Below are 16,600 nucleotides of genomic sequence, written 5' to 3'. Positions count from 1 at the left end.
TTTCCTAATCCATCTTAAATTCTCTTGCCAAGCTCTTGTGATCCTTATCCCTCTAGCATTGAGGACTGCATTATGTTTTGCAGTTCCAACCTTGGTGCCATTTTAAATAGTCTAACTCCAGAAAGCAATAGCAAAGTCTCACATACCTCCTTTTGGTACAACAATCAATTTCACTCAAGGGCATAAACTCAAAAGTAGATGGAGAGACACTGGTCTATCTTTTAACTAGCCATCAAGCAACACTAGTAATCCTGTTGCAATGTGCTGAGTACAACTCGGTCTGTGAATTTTGGGAATCCTTTTTCCACAAATCATCATCTCGTAAATCAAGTTGGCCACGACATTCTCAAATAATCTATCCATAAATGCAACTTTCAAGTTACGTTTGTCTGATTTTACCAAATTCCATGAAGCTTCTTCACAGCTGATATCTGAAATGATCACTAAAATGAAACTTACTCCATATTCTGCTTTGAACCCAATTCCTGCTGCTTTGCTCTATTTAAATATTGCATTTCTCAGGCATATTATAGATATGGGATCGTCTGTAAACCTGCAGGTACAGTATTATCACTCTTGTAAAAGCAGAATTTAGATTCCTGGATGTTCAGTAATTATCCATTAACTTACCACCTTTGCCAGATTCTCTAGAAAAGGGCAGTGCTGCTCAGTTACAAGATCCTCTGTCTGCAAATATATTTTAATTTTAAATGTAACTTTAAATCTGAATTTGGGTTCAAATTGATCCACTAAATTTTCAGCATCTACCGAAACAGCTATTGTTCTCATGAGTAAAGTTTTGTTTGATTAATGACTGCTGGAGTTTTTTTTTTATCCACTCCATCCTGCTGGACATCCATGTCACCTTTGATACAGCTGATTGTACCATACAGCAGAAGAGATTACAGAGGGTGTTGGGTATTACGCAAACTGCTTTCTCAAGGTTTAAACAATATCTGAAAACCGGTTGTTCAAATTTCCTATTCCTCTTTAACAAGGCTGGTGACAGCTGGTGACCAACAGGGCTTTGATCTTGGTCCCATTCTTTGTAGATTCAATATGTTGCCACTGGGTCAGTTACTTTTATTCTTTGATGATACCACAAATGATCAGATAGAACCAAGTATTATTTCTTCTTAGGCCTCTGACAGAAACAGCAGAGATAAAGTCTCTTGACGACACCATGGAAGACTGCACTTTCTGTTTCTTACTAATTAAAGACGAAATTCCCTTGCATGTCTTCGCTCCCATGTCTGTGATTCCAACAACGTCTTTCTAGATTAGTCGAACTTGATATCTTAATTCTTGAAAACAGCACATTCAAATGATTAGTCTTTAATTTAAGTTAGAATGCATGATGATTATGATCCTACCCATTTCCACAGTTGTAATCTATGTTCCACAGCCTTCATTCAGCTCTTCAGAGGAATAAAGGCAGTTTCATGCACAACACTTTATGGGCTCTCTTATTGATTTGGGGTATCATCACAGAGATTTTTTTTATGTCCTCTGTCACACAACAATAAATAATCAATGTATTCATACTTGTAATTAAGCTAGTTTATTTATAGCTCTTAACCTGACATGTTTCTGAAATTCTTGGATTTTTTTATATGATCAAAACGTTTGTACTATGTTATTCTCTGAAAATTGACAAACAAACAGTTTCCAAGACTTATATTTGTTCTTTATAAGTACAATATCTGGATGAGCAACAATGTGCTGCCCAAGAATGTATCTACTGTATATGAAAGCTTAGTTGACAGCTCAATCAGAACTAAACTTTTCTGACTGTCATTCACAAAATAACAAGCAAGCAAACGCGAGAAATTATCAGGATCGACCAACTGAATTTCAAACAGAAATTATACAAAATTATCTGTATAGGAAAGATCAAGACTAACAAATTAATAAACTTCAAAAACTACTGCACTTTCTGTCTACCTTTTCAGTTGCATTGATATGAGCCAATCATAATATTGTTGTTATAAATATCACCACCAATTAATATTATTTTTAGTCATGTTAAAAGTATTGCGATTACACTATAAATGGTGCATTATAAAAGAGCTAATTCTGTGGTGTGTAGAAATGAGATATTTCTGGATGTTACTGTTTTTGTGTCAATATTAATTATAAAAAATATTTTTTTATGAATGCTGTTAGCTTAATGTTTTGAAACACAAGTACAATAATGACTTTATTATCCTTATTGTTATTTTTCAGTATATTTTTTATGTCAAGAAAAAGGAAAGGATATTTACTGGGTTCTGTCATTTGAGTTCTAGAACCTCCGAAATGACAATTTCTTCTGGTTACATTGTGAAATGCCTGTTTACAATCAAAGAAATCACTTTCAATTTTATTTTTTATATCCCAGTTACTGGAAGTTTAAATATTCACAGTCCCATTCATCCTGGAAAACAGCATTAATTGCATGTCCCAATTTCTTGTGCTCTTGACGGTTAACTGCAGGTTACTTTCTGTTATGCAACATCTGTGCAGTCTTTTTAATCTCTTTTTTTCAGCTCAGTATGATGCAGCCTTCTAAACCTAGAACATTCTGTACAACATTTTACTTTCAAATATCAAGAAATACAACTATCTAAACATACAGTATAATAAGCCTTTATGCCCCAGTATAGTGACGGGGACACCATACTGTAAAAAGGCACCGTCCTTCAGATGAGACGTAAAACCGAGGTTCTGACTCTCTTTAGTCTTTAAAAATCCTAAGGTTGTTCTGGGACTTCATCGCTCTGCTCTCCTCCCCAATGAAAGCTGGTATGTGGGGAGCGTTCTGGCGCACTATGGCTGCTGTCTCATCATCCAGGTGGGGCTGCACACTGGTGGTGGTGGAGGGGATCCCCATTACTGTAAAGCGCTTTGACTGGAGTGTCCAGAAAAGCGCTATATAAGTGTGAGCAATTATTATTGTCAATATTATTATTTATTACACTTATGGTATAACTGTATAAAGGGTAAGCGTTTGAGAGTAAATGGCAGGCTGTGGATTTGAAGCACTACTGCAAATACAGATGTCCTACCCCTGAGTTGGTTCGGTCCATTCAGTGGACCGGAAGTCACATGTTCTTTCATCCACTTAACGCTAAAGAAAGCAGGACAAGCTGTGGCTCTAGTGAAGATTCTATCTTTATCAGTAAAAATCAGGTTAAGCTGTTGCCACGTATAAACAGGAATCCCTACACTTGGAAGTTCCAGTAGGGACCTGCTTCACCATGCGTAGGCAAAGGAACAGTTAAAAGTTTCATCCATGTAGAAAATCTTCAGGTCACATCTGAAGAAGGCCACACAGCTAAAACGTTGTGTCTCTTTTCTTTTCCTTTCCTTTCAGCGTGAAATAAACCTTTACCTGTTCCTTTGCATCTCAGTTAAACGTCTCGTGTGAAGGTGTTACAGCGCGGGAGTGGGAGGAGAGGCGGCAAATATCGGTAAAAGTCGACGCCCCATCTCGGGGGGGAAAAAAAAGAAAAATGCACCGCTTGGAACAGCGGGGTCCAGGCTGGAAGAAATGGAGGACATGAGGCCAAAACAAAAGAAAATTCAATCTTTTGAATCCTCACAGTGGGACAGGAGAAAAAGAGAAAATAAAGAAACGCAAAAAAGCGGCCTCAACGATCTCTCCACAATCCCCTCCAGGACAGTCCCAGGAACGTTCTCCCCTTGTGGGGTTCCCCTTGCGGGGTTCGTCCCTCCAGGAGGTGTGTGTCTCTCAGTGACCCCACAGCTGCGGCTCGTCCGTAATCAGCCAGGGCAGCTGTGGTTGCTCAGGCAACGTGCAACAAAGGATAGCACTTTTTACAGCACAATTTTCACACTCACCAGCTGAGGCGGTACTTTGGTAATTCTAGTTAAGAGGGAAGAGCACAACTCACTGACACAGCCATCCAAGTACCGATCAAGCCTTTGAGATTGTTGTTTATTGGTTATTTAAACAAGCCCTTGTTTATTTTTCGAGATCTGACGACATCAGGCTACTAAGTGGATATGCTGATGCATTGTAAAATCTTTAAAACTATTTTTTGAATTAATTTAAGGTATGTTTTAATTATGTAAGTAACAATGTAAATTAATATGGCATTGGTACAGTATTTTTGGTAAATTTCAAGTGTCATTCTGTTCTAGTTAGATTTTATATTTCAAGCAGTGGTTAGATAGTCATCATACTTTTCTTTCATTATTTGGAATTAGAAAGTTAATTACAATTAATTTATAATTAGCCAGATAATGATATGTTGACTCATGCTTTCCTGGAACCAGCTTATTAAGATGGCTTGATCAGTGTCTCTGGGATTTGAGCTGGAAGGCAGCTTGTCCTTCTAAGTGACCCATGTATTTCCCATGAACTAACTGTGAATGAGATAAAAAACCCTTGTGTGATCAGACAAAGTCGGGTTCCTGTCAACTTCTTTCATACACCATGTTCTCTCACTACATTATATCACCAATGCGTATTTATAAGTCTCACTATAGGTGCAGTATTTTAATGAGGTGATACTACTGTACATCCTGCTTACAAAACTATTTAGACATTAATTCTTCTTTTCGATCACACATTATGAATTCTTCGCTTAAAAAAAAACATGAATGGTATAGCACTGCTGTATTATGTTCTATAAACTCAGACATATATATATAGTTCGAGGATAATTGGTTTCCAGTCTGCATGAATTCCTTAAGAAAGTACTCATCTACTGTATGTGAAAATATGCATTTTTGTTAGTGACAAAAATAAACAGCAACTGCGCATTTATCCAATGTAATGTTAATGATCTATGACTGCTTAAGCTGTGTGAGCCCAGGACTCGTCTGAAATGGTTCTGAAACCATTGTATCAGTTTAATCTAGAGGCAAATCTGTAATGAAATAATCCTGACTGTCACCTCTTGCCCTGTAAAAAAACACTGCAGAACATGAGGCCAAGAAACTCAGACAGTAAACAGCAATCATTCTGCCATTACTCAACTAACACATAATATTTTCTACTGCTTCTACACACTTCATATGAAACATGAGTGTATATTTTTTCCAACTTAGAATTCGGTACCCACAGGTGTATTGCAGCAGTCCCGATTTTCACACTTCTCATTGTGTATGGGTCTGGTGCTGTTCAGCAAAATCATAATTCTGAGCCATTCCCAAGCAAAGGCAGAATAAGGATTTATCCGTCATGGGACAGGATGTGATATAAGCCATATTTAATAGTTTTCTAAGGAAAAGGAAATGGAGGTTCTACAGTACATGCTGTAACAAGACTGTCTAGGACAATTATTACCAGATGACATCTGTATTCAACACCCGAGACAGATGTATTTTAATGGACAATGATGTATCCTGTGAAGCTGACCAAGCTATATAAGAAGACCGAAGAAACACAAGATCTAACATCTGTGGCCTGCAGCATCAGCGGACCTAAACTCTGTTTAAGACACAGTGGTTATCCTTGAAACTTTTCTTTGAAACGGCCCCCAGCAAACCTGCTTTCCAAGCAATGCTATTGATCTTTCTAAGTGTTAAACATGGTTCAAGAATAAACAAGAATGAGTTTTAAAAATGACATGTGTCAAGTCTCTGATCCATCAATTGAACCCTTTCTTCTTGTGCAATATGAAATGAAACAGTGTGCCACATCAAACAAAATTAAATATTATTTAATGTTAACGTATATACTATACTTAACCACATGAATGTGCACTACATAGATTGCAATACCCTGAAAACTGCATCTGTACATAAATGGTACATGATTTCTAAGAACAATCTAGAGATATACTTCATTAGAAACTAAACTGTGCTTTCATGTACTGCAAACCAAAATATTCTTCTGCAGGCAGATGGGTTTGCAGTCCAATTGGGTTGAATCTTGACTGGCACCCTCAGAAATGAGACATAATAAGCACTGAAATTATTGACAAAATTATAAAAGAAATGTTTGTTTACAAACCCTAAAAACTTTAAAGAGGTCTTTCTCTGCAAATAACCTCTTCTTAAACACCTTCATATTTTTCTGTATGAACTACATATTAAAACAAATAAAAAGCAGTTGGATTTAAACTGATACCTAGCCTGCATTCATTTTTAATACAGAAAAAAACCCAAAACTAAACTGTTGCAGATCATATTGTCTCACATCTGTTCATGAAGGTAACATGAATTTTGCTCTTACCTCACAGGCTGTATCAAGCCATCCAGAAAAATAAAATATCTGTGGCAACATCACTCGTGATTTCATCAATACCAGCAACATTTCCTGATCCAAGTGATTAAGTGTATATAAAAAAGAGTTGAACCATTTCTCTCCAGCACTTTAACTTGTCTTCTAATATTAGGGCACTGGGCAAAAAAGCGATCTTTTAGTCACCCATTCCCCCTTTTCGGTAATCGGTATATCCCAAATCATTTAAAGCGATAATTTTAATGGTGCAGCGAGGCTTGCATCAGTATATGAAAAAAAAGATGATAGCTCTTCTCTGGTGAATTCTGTTAAAAGAATGCAGTACTTTTTTTGCCAGATGTCCAGTCCCTGTGTTTAATTGCTTCTGCTGGCACAACTCGGTAGGACCAGGAGAGCAATTCAACAGGAAATCTATGCATGTGAGCTCTTCCCACCCTCATGTTGACACAGATAGGATAGGCCTTCTGATCTCACAATTAATGCTTCATAACTGCAGTCAAAGCTGATGTGAGCTTTTAACGTAATAGTATTAAATTAACCATTGATGCAAGTCTTGTCTGCCTAATACTGGGATGAAAATAACCTAGAGTGCTATGTATTTTCTTCTTTTTTTTTTGGATTAGTGCACAGGCTGGAATAAAACACGGGACTCTTCTTTTCATTATTATCGTTTCTTTAAAATATAAAATAGCCTATATATAACTCCTCAGGAAAATTCTAACAGGAAGGACCATGTCACTATGGAAACAGATGGCTTTTTAAAATAGAAACGTTCTACAGCACTGTTAATATAAAGTCACGGACAGAACTTCACACACCTTGCTATCTCTTCAGTGTGAAATGATTTAACGCACACTGATATCATTACCACAAAGGCATGTTGAATATGTACTACAAACAGTATACAAAGTTAATATGACTGTACTGTACAGTATGTGTTATATATCGCATTAGAATATATTAAAAATACATGTATGTGGTACTGTTAAAAATGGACTTTATTTCGAATTGAACAAATAGAACTCTGAAAACATAAAGGCAACCAGTTTTTCTAATGTTTTAGTAATGACTGAAATTAACATCAGTATTTCTTTTCATTCATTTACAATTTAAATGTGTATTTCACACAATAATCCTTAGTGCTAGTTGGAACAGTAGGTGTTTAGAAGAATTTTCACATATCCATGTTTCCTAAGTAACATCTGCATGATTTAAATTATTTTGCATTATAAAGAGCAACATTTATTCTACCACAGTTCTTTTATTTCAATAGTGGAGTGACTCAAAACTACTGAGTACCAAGTGCAGGGACAAGCTCTTATCCCAGTCTTAAGGTTGAATATACTGCTTTAAAGACATATTTAAATGAACAAGGTTATTATGCTCAAATTATTTTTTACCTCTTTAGTGAGAATAAATCCCATTTCCATCTGTCACTCCTTCAGCCAATCTGTAGGGCCTAATCACATTTTTCCACATAGTAATGTATTTAAATCCATTCTTTTCATTAGGTCTGTACAATATCAATGCATAGATTTTACAGGTACAGTATACATATTAAAAATTTTCTTTTTTCTCCCACCCAGTTCTGACCGCAATGTCACTGTGGTTGTGAATGGTTAGATGAGAATGAAAGCACCGAATAAAACTGAAAGAGCGAAAAAGAGAATGTTACACTCTCTGACAGTACAACTGTTTGTCTGTGGTCATCAGAATGTTGCATGTGTAAATCGCTTTAGTTATATAAAAGAATAACAAGCAAAAAAACAATAAAGCTTCCTAGCTCGATCTGAAATGGAAAAAAAAAGTAATGGCCACACAGACCCAAGCTTCAAGATTTATCTACAAACCCATACAGCCATTTTGAATCTGCTTATCACAGTGGGAGTCCCATCCTCTTTATACATATAAAATAAAATATGATACAGAAAAAAATATTTAAAAAATGGGATCAACATAAAATATCACCATGTTTGCAAGATATATTCCATCATCTATGTTAGAAGTCAGCCCTTTTCAAGCAAAGTGTTTAAGCACATTAGTTTTCTACTCTTAAACTGTACACGTTTATTTATTAATTTTTACTGATGGTGCCTTTTCTAAAGTAACAGCCATGTTTTCTTACCAGCTCCTGCCTGTTTCATGTGATAGCAACAGGGATAGTGCTGAGTCAATTAAGTCTCATGGGCTTCTTAAAGGTACAACAGTACAGTACGTTTATTTTTGGTTTTCATGGTCTTTCAATATACACTTTATCTTTGGCCTCAGTACAGCACCGGAAGTCAACAGGAAGATGGTAAGCTTCTTCATAGAGGAAACATCTGTGATTTTTTAAAAATAATCTTGCACTTTAAGAATATAATGTAAGTGGAAAACGTATAGGCTGTGAAGAAAGAAATGGTAATATATTACATTTTAAATTGTGATTTAACTAAGGTTGTTTGCTGCTCACTGATTTGTCTGAGAACATTATGTCAAGCTGACTAGCAGAGCACCCTTAAACCCTGAAGCCAGAAACTGTATTTACAATCTTTATTTATACAGTACATATCCTATATGTGATCACAAATCTCATTAAAATTTATTTTTACAGACACTGATGATACACTCTTTATTCAGATGCCCTTATTATTGTATTATTCAGGTTTGAATTAATTCAACATTCAATTTATTCATTTATTTAAACAAAAATAATTTGTAGTATGCACAAAGCCTTCTGATTTTCAACCATTGACGAAAAACCTTGCAAGCAGGAACAATACATTTAATTTCTCTAACATTTTAGAGCTATTGTACAATCTGTTTTGTTTGTTTCTTACTAATATTTTATCTACATTTATGTAGAAATTCAATAGAAGCAGTACAATATTTAATCTAAAAAAACAATAGTCTTTAATTTCAAAATGGAATGACATACATTATATAGTTTGGAGTACAGTATAACAGAAATGTAAGAATCCTCACATGATATATAAATGAACTGAAATTTTGCCTCAGAAATACAAAGACAATATGTTGAAATAATAATAATTCCTTACAGTTATGTATTGCTTTTTAGGACACTCCACTCAAAGTGCTTTACAGGTAATGGGGACTCCCCTCCACCAACACCAATGTGCAGCCCCACCTGGATGATGCGACAGCAGTGAAACTGCATACTGTATATAGTGTCCCCGTCACTATACTGGGGCATTAGGACCCACACAGACTGCACGGTGAACATCCCCTACTGGCCCCACTAGTACCTCTTCCAGCTGCAACCTTAGTTTTTCCCAGGAGGTCTCCCATCCACGTACTGACAAGACTCACACCTGCTGAGCTCCAGTGGGCTGCCAGTTGTGAGTTGTAGGGTGATATGTCTGCTGGCCATACTGTATATAGACGTCAATAATGTTGCCCAGGAGCCCTCTGTAGTCATGGGCCTAAAATTCATAGCATCTGAAGAGCTGAGGAAACCTGCTTCAAGTTTTTTTTCAAAAGAAAATAGATTCCTCTCCCCATCTCTGTTTTAACATCTATGGCTGGTGTCATGCTTTCGATATTATTTACTAGTTCAGCAACAAACTGCTGAAGGCAAGCTAGTGGTTGAGATATTAAGTCTGTACAGAGTGGGGTCAAATAATGCAATCCAATAGCTCCACGCTGTGAAATGATACATTGCTGTGCATGGCTGTAGAGACCTTTAATGCTGGCATCTATAAATTATTCCTTTCTATAAACACTTTGATATATTTGATTACTATTTGCATTCAGATCTGTGAGATGAAACTGAGACTGAACTATTGTCTCTACATGTGAGGGGCAGGGACCTCTGCTGGAGCAGTATTGTCACCCTGGCTTTCTCTGAGTTTTCTGATTTGCATGTCCTCCCCCTGCAATCTCCACAACTAAGCAAATAACAAGGTTTGAGCGACAGAGATGCTGCACAGACCTGAGAGTTTATCCATTAACACAGTATAAACATCTCACTTAGCTTGTTCGCAATGGCTTGTTGCTAAAACAAGGGGTTTGACACATTGCAAGCATTTAATTGTTTTTGTACAGAAAAAAAACAAACATTGCAGTTACCCGTGGCTAATATTTTGGTTGGGCGCTGATGCGATTCATCGCGGCATATGTCAAACTGTATTACTTTTAAGTAGAAACAAAATAATATTGCATTTGAAAATACCACAAAATAACCTGAATTTCACTTCAGAGTTGTTTAGTGTGAGATAACCTAAATGGCTCTACAGCTGTCAACAATGAAAGCCTTATATGTTTTGTAATCATTATTGTAAATTATACTGGATTACTGAGAGTAGCTGTACTTGAAAAAGAAACTTATTCTTCCATTAGAATGAAGAATTTGAAGGGAGAAAGGTGAAAATAACTCACTAGATGCACTTAACTACCACCCTGTAGATAGTCTATTGGTATTCATGCCTGCCCTGAGATAGGAACTGGTAAGTGTTAATTAAAAGGGTTAAGCATCAGTTCACCTGTTCCCTGGTGGCCTATACAAATAATTGCAGTTTCTAAATTATGTTCATAGGCTTGAATCAAACTGCTTTTATCAATACCACCAGGGCTTTAAATGGATTCTTCTTGCTATTGCTTTTGTGAAAATGTCTTGTTTCTTGTTTTGTCTGGAGACAAGTGCATTGACTGGGCCCACATTGCAGGCTTCAGCATTCCCAATGCCAACATTTAACAGTGAACAGATCATTTTTAGTGAGGTCATTAAGCCACACTTCATACGGATGTTACAGAGAAAAACTGGGCCTCGAGGCAGAATAAAATACAGTGAATGGGGGGAAAACTGTTAAGGGGAACAGGGAATACAAAGATTAGCTTCAGCACCGTAAGAGAGCTCCACCTTTGCACACCTGACAATTAGACCACACTCTTGAGATCTGGAGCATTTAAAGAGACCAATTTTCTGTTTTTATGTAAGGGCCTGTTGCCTTATTTTTGTGAAAATATTTACGGACACATATTCTTTCTCTTTCCTTTACTACATTACTTGAACCTCAGTTACAGGGTAAGTTAGATTTTTTGTTGAAAGAAGTGATCTGGAACTCACAGTTTAGTAAATATCTGTACAAAATGGTCCTAGACCTTGTGTGTTGGTGTTTTTGATTTGTTATCAATAAATTACTGTTTTTCTTGTTTTTGTTTGTCTTAAAACATTCTAAAGTATTTAAGCCGTTTGTAGCTCGGTTATTATTTTGTTGCCTCACTGTGATTGAGGACAAAGAAAAAAACATGCTTAGATCTGTTTGGTCTTACTTGACTATAAGGGGTGTGTAATTTTTAAATTCACAGTCTGCTTGCAAAGCAAGTGGTATAGGGACCTGATTTTCTTTTTGTGAACACCCTTATTCAATTATTCACACCCCATATTTTAGTATAATATTGAAAACAAAACAATAAAATAAAATACATGTAGTGTACATTTTCTCGCACAAAAAGGAGGCAAATCTAGCATGGTGTCACAGCTTTTGCACTAGAAAATCCAGCTGTACTTTCCTTTCAGGTGGTGTGGCGGCTCTGTGGCTAAGGATCTGCGCCTGTGGCTGGGAAGGTGGCAGTTTGTATCCTGCGCCGGCAGAGGAATCCTACTCCGCTGGGCCCCTGAGCAAGGCCCTTCACCCCAACTGCTCCAGGGGCGCCGTATAAATGGCTGACCCTGCGCTCTGACCCCAGGCTTCTCTCTCCCCGTCTGTGTGTCTCATGGAGACCAGGTTGGGGTATGCGAAAAGACAAATTCCTAATAGAAGAAATTGTATATGGCCAATAAAGTGATATTATCTTATCTATAAGGACAGTTGATTCCGTTGACACCTTCACACATGGATGCAGCCAAGTGCAGCTTAAACATATTTCAGTCTCCATCCATCTTTGCAAGCTGGGTTTTTGGCTGTTGTTAGTTAGACCCAAGAACAAAAGACATCTTTGTGCCTGAAGATGGACAGAAACCTGAGAAATGTCAACGTGAAAGAGCAGTTGGAGGTTCAGCAGTAAAGCCACACTGCTCACATTTGAAAACACATTGACCAAATGAAAGAGGGCACATTACAGGACATTCCAAAGATGCACAATAATAAACACCTCCTTGCTTTTATACACTGTACTGCTTTTTATATCTCAAAACTTGTTACACATAGAAGGGGACAAAGGCAGGAATTCCTTGACTAATTTCATGAAGGGGAAGCTTTAGGTTGACCAGACTGCACGAGCCCAAGTGGAATTTGACCAGTAAACCAAGATGAACAACTCTAAACTCACAAATAGTGCCATGGGTTCTTTAATAATCAAATAGTCAGGACTTCAATTTAATGTCTCATCCAAAGGATGGCACCTTGTACAGAAGAGTGTCCCTGGTTACCAAATCTGGCATGGGTTTGGGAATGGGGGTCATGAGACAAGACTGCCCCCTACAGGACCACTAACATTTACAGAGGTATTTTTGACCCTGACCAATGCAAAATTGATCTTGCCATTAACGCTCACACAGGTGGTGTTTTAGAAAACACAGCCGAAAACCCTTACCGCTCCCCTGAATGTACAAACCCTTGACTATTAAGAACCGACGTTTCCAAACCAGTTTAAAGAGAGAGTTGTAAGGGCACCGAATTTCACGTCGAGTTTCAAAAAGTCAAGTGAAACAAAACGTGCTGAATGTAACCTTGAAATAATAAAAGCTGAAGTGTCAACTGTTTGTTCGTGAGAATGGTGGCATTTTTAAACAAGCCTACAGTAAGTACGTTGAGCTGATGGCTTGATGGTGTTTGAGATCCTAAGATCCATGAGCCACCAGCAACCAAAATTGACAGATGGTCCAAATGGCCGCTTCTCATTTGTACCTTTCCTTAATTTGAAAGATCTTAGCTAAACACTAAACACCAACCTGCCCCTTCCGTGCCCAGGTCGTTTTATCTGGATTTCTGTTGGCATTTTAATAAAACCCGTGTACTGTAATGCGACGTTCGGCTACAAATAAAACCTCGACCTCCAGTTCTTTGTGTGTCATTCATCAGATACAGTATTTCCAGTGTCAGTGTGTCAGCTGCCCTCTGGGCTGGTCAATCGTGGTTTCAGTAAGTGTTTGCCATTTTTGTTTCCATTTCCAGCAGATCCTCAAAGGCATAGTGCTGTAATTGACAGCCCTCTGGCTGCTGTCTGCTTACAACAACCTGAGTATGAAACCAAGGGTCAAACACTACGTCAAAGCAAATTATCGATTGGAGATATCTTAAAATAAATACTAGGAAAATGTTTGAAGGATGTCAAGTATTTTTATTTTAAGGATCTTTTGACATATATTTTGTTTGTTCTGTCTCAAATTCATTCAAAATAACTTAGCATTCATTGTCATCTCAAAATAGCTAAATATTACAAGATGTCTTTGAAACACAGAAATCACTGATTCTTTCTAGGATATCAGAGAATAGAGTCTTATTGTTTCTATAGCATCTTAGGTAAAACCACATATTTCTTAAAAGTTGAATGAAATAAGAAAAATGAGATCACAAAATGTTACACGGATATCTTAAAGTTATTTTCAAATATCTCTAAAAAAATTTGGGGATGTCTATATATCCGTGAAAGGCAAGTTGAGATTTCTCTTGAAAATTTCCAAATTTGTCTGCAAATTTCTCTTATCCGATTGCTATCTGTACTCTATGATTACTTTCTACGCCATGAAATTACTCAAATGCATAATGTATATAAATAGGAAGTGAAGTAAAACCTCAAAAAAAAAGGCCTAAGGCTTGCATTCTAAACTCTGCTTGGGATATGTCAGGATTTATGTCTTTAAAAGACTCTCTGTGTTACTGCCCACAGACGTGTGTGATTCAACTGAGCCTGCACAGAGCGTGGGCTCCGGATTCTTTTTCAGATCTTCTTTCTAAGGAACTTGTGCTTCCAGTTCTTTTCCCAGACCTCCTGTATAAATTATCTCATTTTCTCCATAAGCCTTAAACTATTAAAATATGCACTGTGGTGACAAGTGAAAAGAGCACAAAATCAATATGCAATCATTTGGACAAAATAAGTAGCGAAATAACTTGTGAATTCCTCGGGAATGCAGACTTCACATGTTAATGGCAAGTTCATTAGATTACTTTGTATTTTTTCCTGCTATATCTATAGGCATATGCTATCAGCATAACATATGATAACAGATTAATTTCTATATGAATGTTTCCTGAAACAGGGATACATCATGACTGTATAAAAGAAAGTATATGCATAACTAACCATGCATAAATATAATTTTCAGTCAAGCAATATTCTGCGGCCAGACAGATCCATGAAGAGAGTGAAACAGCTCTTTCAGTGAGTGAGAAGCCTTGTGCCAGTTAAATACAAAACAGCAACAGAAATGGCGGATATGCCCAGAAAGAAGTCCTTTTGTTTTAAACACACACATACGGCATTTCAAAATGGACAGGCTATTGCTGCTGAAAGAAAAAGATTCAAAACCAATGGCTAGGAATAGAGAAGACAACCAGCAAAGGTGTATAAAATATTTCAAAACGACACAATGTAAAACTGAATCACTGAATGTGCCTTTATTTTTTAACTTAATAACATTTTCACTGTACAAAAGTCAATAATGTATATATATATATTATAGAGTTCTTTGAACCAGCTACAACAGTAATGAACTATTTTGGCTTGCTGTCAAACATGCTCCGAGTTCTTCTATATCGGCGTATTGCATCTTCCACTCAGATGCACCCTCAAGACATAGTTCTATCATTAATGTGCTTCACTAATTTACACAGAACAAAGAGCAAACAAAATCAAATGGCAGCAGCCTTAACATTTCTCAATGCAAATGTCCTGCTTTGTTTCAACCATGTATTTGCTTCACTTCCTCAGTATAGTGTGCTTAAAATAGAGCTCAGTCTGACTCATCTTTAGAAATTTTAATTGCTGTGCTTAAGACTTAGACTGCAACATTAAATGCTATTTTCTATTTGCAAAAGACAGAAGGGATATGTCCACTGCTGCGCAGAAGTCTTAGATATTTGAATTGCTCAACTGCAATTGAGCAATTCAATCTTTTTTATGCAGAAAATATTTCCTAAAGTTTTAGCTATTGCATTTTATGCGGACACCTAATAAAGATAGATCTGTATTAAGTAGTGTGAAATGTATCCTTTTGGCTTTTTGGATTGTGTAGAAAGGAACAAATGATGTTAATAATGAAGAACACCTGATAATGAGTCAGATAGATTTGATTGGCAGATCTATAATGATAGGTGGTAGCACCGGTAGCGCTGTGATTAGTATTGCTGACTTGCAGCACTGGGACCCTGGGTTCTTTATGGGGCCCTGCAGTGCCGTCTGTGTAGAGTTTGTATGGTGTCCCTGAGTTTGCATGGGTTTCCTCTGGGTGCTCTGTTTTTCTCCCACAGTCCAAAAACATAGTGGTAGGTTAATTGGCTACTGGGAAAACTGGCCCTGGTGTGAGCGTGTGCATATACAGTATATGGTCATGTCTGTCTGTCCTTCTTACAAGTCTGAATTGTAAGCAGCAGTTAGAAAATGGATGGATGTACAATAATGTACAAATTACTACAACACTTCCTATTGGCTTTTAAGTGACTTCCTTGAGGTTATTTATCTTGTTACATGTACATATTGTAAAAATGTTATTGAAAGAGCCCTTACCCGAGCCAAAAAATAGCCCTCAGATCATCGGCACAAATAGCCCAAATTCTGGGACTTGCAATTGCATTTTATTGCTGCTTCACTACCAATCTAATACAATCAAAGAAATCTTCCCTATCTTATAAGATCAACTTGAATCTTCAACTTGAATTCCCTTTCCTGACATCATCTCACAACGTTGACCACCTTATCTGCACAACCTTCTTGTTCACAGCTCCCTTGACCACCCACAGCAACCATCCACACCAGGCACTTTCCCCTGCAACAGAAACATTTCTCCAGCAGAAACATTGTGTCTTTTTTCTTCTCTTTTCAGTAATAAAAGAATAAGAAAGAAAAACCTTAACCCGTTCCGTAAGCTGCCCTGGACAATTCCGGGCCACTCCGATGACATCACGCATTTCCAGCAAACTCATTTACTGCTCCACATTCATAAAATGCCCAGCTATTTATTGGTGAGACGGGAAGACGACTGACCGTCCACTGCAGGGAACATGTCAGGAGCTGTGGAGATAAAAGATCTCTCCAAACCGGTAGTTCCCTCTTTTCACCTCTAATGGCCATGATATTTCTGATCTCTCCATCTGTGTCCTCACAGAGGGGTTTCGGAACTCCTATTGCGGAAAGACAACTTAAGCCAAAATTATCCTGAAACTTGGATCACACCTTCCCCCTTCTTTCAACAACAAACTCATCTTCTAAACCCTTTTTATTGCAGATTTCAGCTTTCTACAC

General features: G+C 37.3%; 1 protein-coding gene across 5 annotated transcripts in view; it reads right to left on the bottom strand.

Moving 5' to 3' along the window:
- dlgap1a (discs, large (Drosophila) homolog-associated protein 1a) overlaps positions 1-16,600 on the bottom strand; it is a 245,718-nt gene that overhangs the window by 128,602 nt on the left and 100,516 nt on the right. The window contains exon 1 of one of the 5 annotated variants that reach the window (XM_088642179.1): positions 6,188-6,557. The exons of the other annotated variants lie outside the window; for them this stretch is intronic. The gene's annotated coding sequence lies outside the window, so the exon portion shown is untranslated. Of the gene's footprint in view, positions 1-6,187; positions 6,558-16,600 lie in introns of those variants that run through there. 5 annotated transcript variants of the gene reach the window in all.

This window comes from Lepisosteus platostomus, chromosome 8 (genome assembly GCF_059453375.1).
Source record: "Lepisosteus platostomus isolate fLepPlt1 chromosome 8, fLepPlt1.hap1, whole genome shotgun sequence".
Classification (NCBI taxonomy): Eukaryota; Metazoa; Chordata; class Actinopteri; order Semionotiformes; family Lepisosteidae; genus Lepisosteus; species Lepisosteus platostomus.
This window is presented reverse-complemented; position numbering and strand designations above follow the sequence as displayed.